We start from the raw sequence: 8,952 nt of genomic DNA on the forward strand, positions 1-8,952 counted from the left end.
ATCCCTTCTGGTGTAATCATTATGAACGTGTATCCTTACTGGTGTGATCATTCTGAAGGTGTATCCTTCCTGGTGTGATCATTCTGAGCGTGTATCCCTCCTGGTGTGATCATTATGAACGCGTATCCCTCCTGGTGTGATCATTATGAACGTGTATCCCTCCTGGTGGGATCATTATGAACGTGTATCCCTCCTGGTGTGATCATTCTGAAGGTGTATCCTTCCTGGTGTGATCATTCTGAGCGTGTATCCCTCCTGGTGTGATCATTATGAACGTGTATCCCTCCTGGTGTGATCATTCTGAATGTGTATCCCTCCTGGTGTGATCATTCTGAACGTGAATCCCTCCTGGTGTGATCATTCTGAACGTGAATCCTTCCTGGTGTGATCATTCTGAGCGTGTATCCCTCCTGGTGTGATCATTATGAACGCGTATCCCTCCTGGTGTGATCATTATGAACGTGTATCCCTCCTGGTGTGATCATTATGAACGTGTATCCCTCCTGGTGTGATCATTCTGAAGGTGTATCCTTCCTGGTGTGATCATTCTGAGCGTGTATCCCTCCTGGTGTGATCATTATGAACGTGTATCCCTCCTGGTGTGATCATTCTGAACGTGCATCCGTCCTGGTGTTATCATTCTGAACGTGTATCCCTCCTGGCGTGATCATTCTGAACGTGTATCCCTCCTGGTGTGATCATTCTGAACGTGAATCCCTCCTGGTGTGATCATTCTGAACGTGTATCCCTCCTGGTGTGATCACTCTGAACGTGCATCCCTCCTGGTGTGATCATTATGAACGTGTATCCCTCCTGGCGTGACCATTCTGAACGTGTATCCCTCCTGGCGTGATCATTATGAGCGTGTATCCCTCCTGGTGTTATCATTCTGAACGTGTATCCCTCCTGGTGTGATCATTCTGAACGTGTATCCCTCCTGGTGTGATCATTCTGAACGTGAATCCCTCCTGGTGTGATCATTCTGAACGTGTATCCCTCCTGGTGTGATCACTCTGAACGTGCATCCCTCCTGGTGTGATCATTATGAACGTGTATCCCTCCTGGCGTGACCATTCTGAACGTGTATCCCTCCTGGTGTGATCATTCTGAACGTGTATCCTTCCTGGTGTGATCATTCTGAACGTGTATCCCTCCTGGTGTGATCATTCTGAACGTGTATCCCTGCTGGTGCTATCATTCTGAACGTGTATCCCTCCTGGTGTGATCATTATGAACGTGTATCCCTCCTGGTGTGATCATTCTGAACGTGCATCCCTCCTGGTGTGATCATTATGAACGTGTATCCCTCCTGGCGTGACCATTCTGAACGTGTATCCCTCCTGGTGTGATAATTCTGAACGTGTATCCCTCCTGGTGTGATCATTCTGAACGTGTATCCCTGCTGGTGCGATCATTCTGAACGTGTATCCCTCCTGGTGTGATCATTCTGAACGTATGCCTCCTGGTGTTATTATTCTGAACGTGTATCCTTCCTGGTGTGATCATTATGAACGTGTATCCCTTCTGGTGTGATCATTATGAACGTGTATCCCTCCTTTTGTGATCATTATGAACGTGTATCCATCCTGGTGTGACCATTCTGGACGTGTATGCCTCCTGGTGTTATCATTCTGAACGTGTATCCTTCCTGGTGTGATCATTATGAACGTGTATCCCTCCTGGTGTGATCATTATAAAAGTGTATCCCTCCTGGTGTGATCATTATGAACATGTATCCCTCATTGTGTGATCATTATGTACGTGTATCCTTCCTGGGGTGATCATTATGAACGTGTATCCCTCCTGGTGTGATCATTATGAACGTGTATCCCTCCTGCTGTGATCATTATGAACATGTATCCCTCCTGGTGTGATCATTATGAACGTGCATCCTTCCTGGTGTGATCATTATGAACGTGTATCCCTCCTGGTGTGCTCATTATGAAAGTGTATCCCTCCTGGTGTGATCATTATGAACGTGTATCCTTCCTGGTGTGATCATTATGAACGTGTATCCCTCCTGGTGTGATAATTCTGAACGTGTATGTCTCCTGGTGTTATCATTCTGAACGTGTATCCTTCCTGGTGTGATCATTATGAACGTGTATCCCTCCTGGTGTGATCATTATGAACGTGCATCCCTCCTGGTGTGATCATTATGAACATGCATCTCTCCTGGTGTGATCATTATGTATGTGTATACCTCCTGGTGTGATCATTATGTACGTGTATACCTCCTGGTGTGATCATTATGTACGTGTATCCCTCCTGGTGTGATAATTATGAACGTGTATCCCTCCTGGTGTGCTCATTATGAACGTGTATCCCTCCTGGTGTGATCATTATGAACGTATATGCCTCCTGGTGTGATCATTATGTACGTGTATACCTCCTGGTGTGATCATTATGTACGTGTATACCTCCTGGTGTGATCATTATGTACGTGTATCCCTCCTGGTGTGATCATTATGAACGTGTATCCCTCCTGGTGTGCTCATTATGAACGTGTATCCCTCCTGGTGTGATCATTATGAACGTATATACCTCCTGGTGTGATCATTATGTGCGTGTATACCTCCTGGTGTGATCATTATGTACGTGTATACCTCCTGGTGTGATCATTATGAACGTGTATACCTCCTGGTGTGATCATTATGTATGTGTATACCTCCTGGTGTGATCATTATGAACGTGTATCCCTCCTGGTGTGATCATTATGAACGTGTATCCCTCCTGGTGTTATCATTCTGAACGTGTATCCCTCCTGGTGTGATCATTCTGAACGTGTATCCCTCCTGGTGTGATCATTCTGAACGTGAATCCCTCCTGGTGTGATCACTCTGAACGTGTATCCCTCCTGGTGTGATCATTCTGAACGTGTATCCCTCCTGGTGTGATCATTATGTGCGTGTATACCTCCTGGTGTGATCATTATGTACGTGTATCCCTCCTGGTGTGATCATTATGAACGTGTATCCCTCCTGGTGTGATCATTATGTACGTGTATCCCTCCTGGTGTGATCATTATGAACGTGTATCCCTCCTGGTGTGATCATTATGTACGTGTATACCTCCTGGTGTGATCATTATGTACGTGTATACCTCCTGGTGTGACCATTCTGAACGCTAGTTACCATTTTGTAAAAGGCACATGTCGATTAGACTCTTGGTCTGTTGTATATGTGTGTGTGTACAAGAGTAGTAGTAGTTGTTGCGTGTATTTGCAAGAAGGTAACAGCTTGAACTATTGTTCAGGCTGTTTACTTGTGTGTTATGTGCTAGACACGTCCGTAACTGCTGTTGTTGTTGATCTTGTTCCTGTTGTTTTTGTTTGTCTTTCCGAGTATGTGCAAGCTCTTCTGCGTTGCTCCAGAGGGCTTAGGGCGTGCGCACATGTGTGTGTGTGTGTGTGTGTGTGTGTGTGTGTGTGTGTGTGTGTGTGTGTGTGTGTGTGTTTGTAAACTCTGATAAATCTTGAAATGTGACCTTGAGTATGACAGACTCTGGCATCAGTCTTCACTGCTGAGCCAAGCCTTAATGTTGCACTGCACACTACTAGTGGTGTCGAAGACAGGTTACAATAATAGTGGTGACGAGAACAGGCTACACTTTCCTAGTGGCGACGAGGACAGGTTACATTACTAGTGGTCACGAGGACAGGCTACACTATTCCTAGTTGTGACGAGGACAGAATACACTACTAGTGGTCACGAGTACAGGCTACACTACTTCTAGTGGTGTAGTACTGTCGAGGACAAGCTACACTGTTTCTAGTGGTGTCAAGGACAGGCTACACCAATTCTAGTGGTGTCGAGGACAGGCTGTACTACTAGTGGTGACAAGGACAGGCTATACTATTCACAGTGGTGTCAAGGACAGGCTACACTGCTCGTAATGGTGACGAGGACAGGCTACATTAACCCTAGTGGTGACGAGGACAGGCTACATTAACCCTAGTGGTGACGAGGACAGGCTACGTTACTCCTATTGGTTTCGAGGACAAGCTACACTACTTATAGCATGACGAGGGCTGAGGAAGGGTTGTTGAGGTGGTTCGGACATGTAGAGAGAATGGAGCGAAACAGAATGACTTCAAGAGTGTATCAGTCTGTAGTGGAAGGAAGGCGGGGTAGGGGTCGGCCTAGGAAAGGTTGGAGGGAGGGGGTAAAGGAGGTTTTGTGTGCGAGGGGCTTGGACTTCCAGCAGGCATGCGTGAGCGTGTTTGATGGGAGTGAATGGAGACGAATAGTTTTTAATACTTGACGTGCTGTTGGAGTGTGAGCAAAGTAACATTTATGAGGGGGTTCAGGGAAACCGGCAGGCCGGACTTGAGTCCTGGAGATGGGAAGTACAGTGCCTGCACTCTGAAGGAGGGGTGTTAATGTTGCAGTTTAAAAACTGTAGTGTAAAGCACCCTTCTGGCAAGACAGTGATGGAGTGAATGATGGTGAAAGTTTTTCTTTTTCGGGCCACCCTGCCTTGGTGGGAATCGGCCAGTGTGATAATAAATAAAAAAAAGGACATTTCCAACATTCTTGGAGCATATGCTACAAAAAATACATCAACACACTGACTACAGTGCAGTATCACACTGCAGCTCGTCCAGCAATTAGGAAAAAACTTACATATGCTGCTCTTAAAAACAAAATGATGTTTAATAATAATAATAATAATAAAAATAATAATAACAGCAATAACATCATCAATAACAACAACAACAACAACAACAGCAATAATAATAATAGTGATAATAATAATAACATTATGATTATTATTACAACTACTACTGCCACTTCCAATAATAATAATAATAATAATAATAATAATAATAATAATAATAATAATAATAATAAAAACAACTTCTAAGCAAATATTACATTTGATCGAAATATATTTATATTTGATCCAAGACAATTTTGAAGAAAATATAAGGAAGTATCAAATATATGATGAAGGCGACAGTAGTACAGACAAACGCTCTTGATTACCAGAGAATGTGAGTGAGTTTATTCAGGTGCAGGTACACATAAGTACACATAAGTACAGTTACACAAGTTATCATATATAGCATGTGTAGATTCCCTAGGATAACCCAAAAAAGTTAGACAAAGTGACTACTTATTTCCATTGGGGTCCTTGTAAATGTCGTCCTTGTTCGCCAGTATGTGTGTGTGTGTGTGTGTGTGTGTGTGTGTGTGTGTGTGTGTGTGTGTGTGTGTGTGTGGAGTGTCTCACCTGAGCAACAAGGCTGAGCAAGGGATGGTGGGTGCTCGTACAGGTGACCTGTGCGGAGTCTGGACGTTCACTGTGGCCTCTCAGAGCCTGTCTTCCCGACATTCAGCTCAACGCAGACGTAAGCACACTTGCCGCTTCCTCATTCATAATTATTTATACATTATCCCATCATGCTAACTTGCGAGAATTAGAGACTGAGAAAACATTAAGTTACATAATACCCCTTGTCAAGACTGGAGACTTCTATCATGCCATGGCTAGTCTCCTGTAGCGCCTAGTAGCTACCTCGAAGCTCTGCTGTAGTCTCCTGTAGCGGCTAGTAGCTACCTCGAAGCTCTGCAGTGGTCTTCTGTAGCGGTTAGTAGCTACCTCGAAGCTCTGGTGTAGTATCCTGTAGCGGCTAGTAGCTACCTCGAAGCTCTGCTGTAGTCTTCTGTAGCGGTTAGTAGCTACCTCGAAGCTCTGCTGTAGTCTCCTGTAGCGGCTTTTAGCTACCTTGAAGCTCTGCTGAAGTATCCTGTAGCGGTTAGTAGCTACCTCGAAGCTCTGCTGTAGTCTTCTGTAGCGGTTAGTAGCTACCTTGAAACTCTGCTGTAGTCTCCTTTAACGGCTTTTAGCTACCTTGAAGCTCTGCTGTAGTCTTCTGTAGTGTCAGCTATTACGAACCCCCACTACAGTAGCGGTTAGTAGCTACCTCGAAGCTCTGCTGTAGTATCGTGTAGCGGCTAGTAGCTACCTCGAAGCTCTGCTGTAGTCTCCTGTAGCGGCTAGTGGCTACCTCGAAGCTCTGCTGGCGTCTCCTGGAGCGGCTAGTAGCTACCTCGAAGCTCTGCTGTAGTCTCCTGTAGCGGCCAGTAGCTACCTCGAAGCTCTACTGTAGTCTTCTGTAGCGGCTAATAGCTACCTAAAAAGCTCTGCTATAGTCTCCTGGAGCGCCTAGTAGCTACCTCGATGCTCTACTGTCGTCTCCTGTAGCAGCTAGTAGCTAAATCAAAGCTCTGTTGTCGTCTTCTGGAACAGCTAGTAGCTACCCCGAAGCTCTGCTGTAGTATCCTGTAGCGGCTAGTAGCTACCTCGAAGCTCTGCTGTAGTTTCCTGTAGCGGCTTTTAGCTACCTTGAAGCTCTGCTGTAGTATCCTGTAGCGGCTAGTAGCTACTTCGAAGCTCTGCTGTAGTCTTCTGTAGCGGTTAGTAGCTACCTCGAAGCTCTGCTGTAGTCTTTTGTAGCGGCTTTTAGCTACCTTGAAGCTCTGCTGTAGTCTTCTGTAGTGTCAGCTATTACTAACCCCCACTACAGTAGCGGTTAGTAGCTACCTCGAAGCTCTGCTGTAGTCTCCTGTAGCGGCTAGTGGCTACCTCGAAGCTCTGCTGTCGTCTCCTGTAGCGGCTAGTAGCTACCTCGAAGCTCTGCTGTAGTCTCCTGTAGCGGCCAGCAGCTACCTCGAAGCTCTACTGTAGTCTTCTGTAGCGGCTAATAGCTACTTCGAAGCTTTGCTATAGTCTCCTGTAGCGGCTAGTAGCTACCTCGAAGCTCTGCTGTAGTCTCCTGTAGCGGCTAGTAGCTACCTCGATGCTCTACTGTCGTCTCCTGTAGCAGCTAGTAGCTACCTCAAAGCTCTGTTGTCGTCCCCTGTAGCGGCTAGTAGCTGCCTCGAAGCTCTACTGTCTACTACTGGAGCAGCTAGTAGCTACCCCGAAGCTCTGCTGTAGTATCCTGTAGCGGCTAGTAGCTACCTCGAAGCTCTGCTGTAGTCTCCTGTAGCGGCTTTTAGCTACCTTGAAGCTCTGCTGTAGTCTTCTGTAGCGGCTAGTAGCTACCTCGAAGCTTTGCTCTAGTTTTCTGTAGCGGTTAGTAGCTACCTCGAAGCTCTGCTGCAGTAACCTGTAGCGGCTAGTAGCTACCTCGAAGGTCTGCTGTAGTCTTCTGGAGCGGCTAGTAGCTACCTCGAAACTCTATTGTAGTCTCCTGAAGCGGCTAATAGCTACCTCGAAGCTCTGCTGTAGTAACCTGTAGCGGCTAGTAGCTACCTCGAAGGTCTGCTGTAGTCTCCTGTAGCGGCCAGTAGCTACCTCGAAGCTCTACTGTAGTCTCCTGTAGCGGCTAGTAGCTACCTCGAAGCTCTGCTGTAGTCTCCTGTAGCGGCTAGTACCTACCTCGAAGCTCTGCTCTAGTCTCCTGAAGAGGCTAGTAGTCAACTCGAAGCTCTGCTGTAGTCTCCTGGAGCAGCTAGTAACTACCTCGAAGCTCAGCTGTAGTATCCTCGAAGCTCTGCTGTCGTCTAATGGAGCAGCTAGTAGCTACCTCGAAGCTCTGGTATCGTCTCCTGTAGCGGTTAGTGGCTACTTCGAAGCTCTGCTGTCGTCTCCTGGAGTGGCTAGTAGCTATCTCGAAGCTCTACTATAGTCTCCTGTAGCGGCTAGTAGCTACCTCGAAGCTCTGCTGTAGTCTCCTGTCGCGGCTAGTAGCTACCTCGAAGCTCTGCTGTAGTCTCCTGGAGTGGCTAGTATCTACCTCGAAGCTTTGCTGTAGTATCCTGTAGCGGCTAGTAGCTACCTCGAAGCTCTGCCGTCGTCTCCTGTAGCAACTAATAGCTACCTCAAAGGCCTGCTGTCGTCTCCTGTAGCGGCTAGTAGTTACCTCGAAGCTCTACTGTCGTCTCCTGGAGCAGCTAGTAGCTACCTCGAAGCTCTGCTATCATCTCCTGAAGCGGCTAGTACCTATCTCGAAGCTCTGCCGTAGTCTCCTGTAGAGGCTAGCTTCTACCTCGAAGCTTTGCTGTAGTATCCTGTAGCGGCTAGTAGCTACCTCGAAGCTCTGCTGTCGTTTCCTGTAGCAACTAGTAGCTACCTCAAAGGCCTGCTGTCGTCTCCTGTAGCGGCTAGTAGTTACCTCGAAGCTCTGCTGTCGTCTCCTGGAGCAGCTAGTAGCTAACTCGAAGCTCTGCTGTCGTCTCCTGGAGGGGCTAGTACCTATCTCGAAGCTCTGCTGTAGCCTCTTGTAGAGGCTAGTAGCTACCTCGGAGCTCTGCTATAGTCTCCTGTAGCAGGTAGTAGCTTCCTTGAAGCTCTGCTGTAATATCCTGTCGCGGCTTGTAGCTACCTCGACGCTCTGTTATAGAAAGTCTGGCTCATAAATGAGAGGACCAGAGCTCAAGAGCCCTCCAACAACTCCATAAAAACTCCTTTCTTCCTTCATGAAAGTCTGAAGGAAGGCGCTTTTCTGTTTTGGATGTACTTATCAACAGCGTTTAAAATGTAAAAAGGAGATTTATGAGAGAGCCAGGACACAAGTCAGGCTAACCAGTTTCCTCGAATTCTTTCATAGATATTCCCTTCCTCACGCTCCTAGAGCACGTCAAGGCAAAGGAACCACTTATCTATGAATCTGTAGAATATTCATAGATATACTTATGGAAAAGTCATCTTTTTAAAGGAGTTCGTCCTAACTAACGAATATATATATATATATATATATATATATATATATATATATATATATATATATATATATATATATATATATATATATATATATATATATTTATATGTATATGTCGTGCCGAATAGGCAGAACTTGCGTTCTTGGCTTAAATAGCAACGCTCATCTTGCCATATAGAACAAGTGAAAATTTGTGTATGCAATAATTTCGCCAAAATCATTCTGAACCTAACGAAAAAAATATATTTCACTGTGTTTGTTTAGTATTAAATTTTTGT

At 45.9% G+C, this 8,952-nt stretch overlaps 1 protein-coding gene across 1 annotated transcript in view; it reads right to left on the minus strand.

The window, feature by feature from the left end:
• Positions 1 to 5,327, minus strand: part of LOC128695134 (uncharacterized) — a 77,348-nt gene extending 72,021 nt beyond the window's left edge. Inside the window, exon 1 of the mRNA XM_053785572.1 lies at positions 5,236 to 5,327. The gene's annotated coding sequence lies outside the window, so the exon portion shown is untranslated. The remainder of the gene's footprint in view (positions 1 to 5,235) is intronic.
• Positions 5,328 to 8,952: the final 3,625 nt, after the last annotated feature.

Source organism: Cherax quadricarinatus, chromosome 14 (genome assembly GCF_038502225.1).
Source record: "Cherax quadricarinatus isolate ZL_2023a chromosome 14, ASM3850222v1, whole genome shotgun sequence".
NCBI lineage: Eukaryota > Metazoa > Arthropoda > Malacostraca > Decapoda > Parastacidae > Cherax > Cherax quadricarinatus.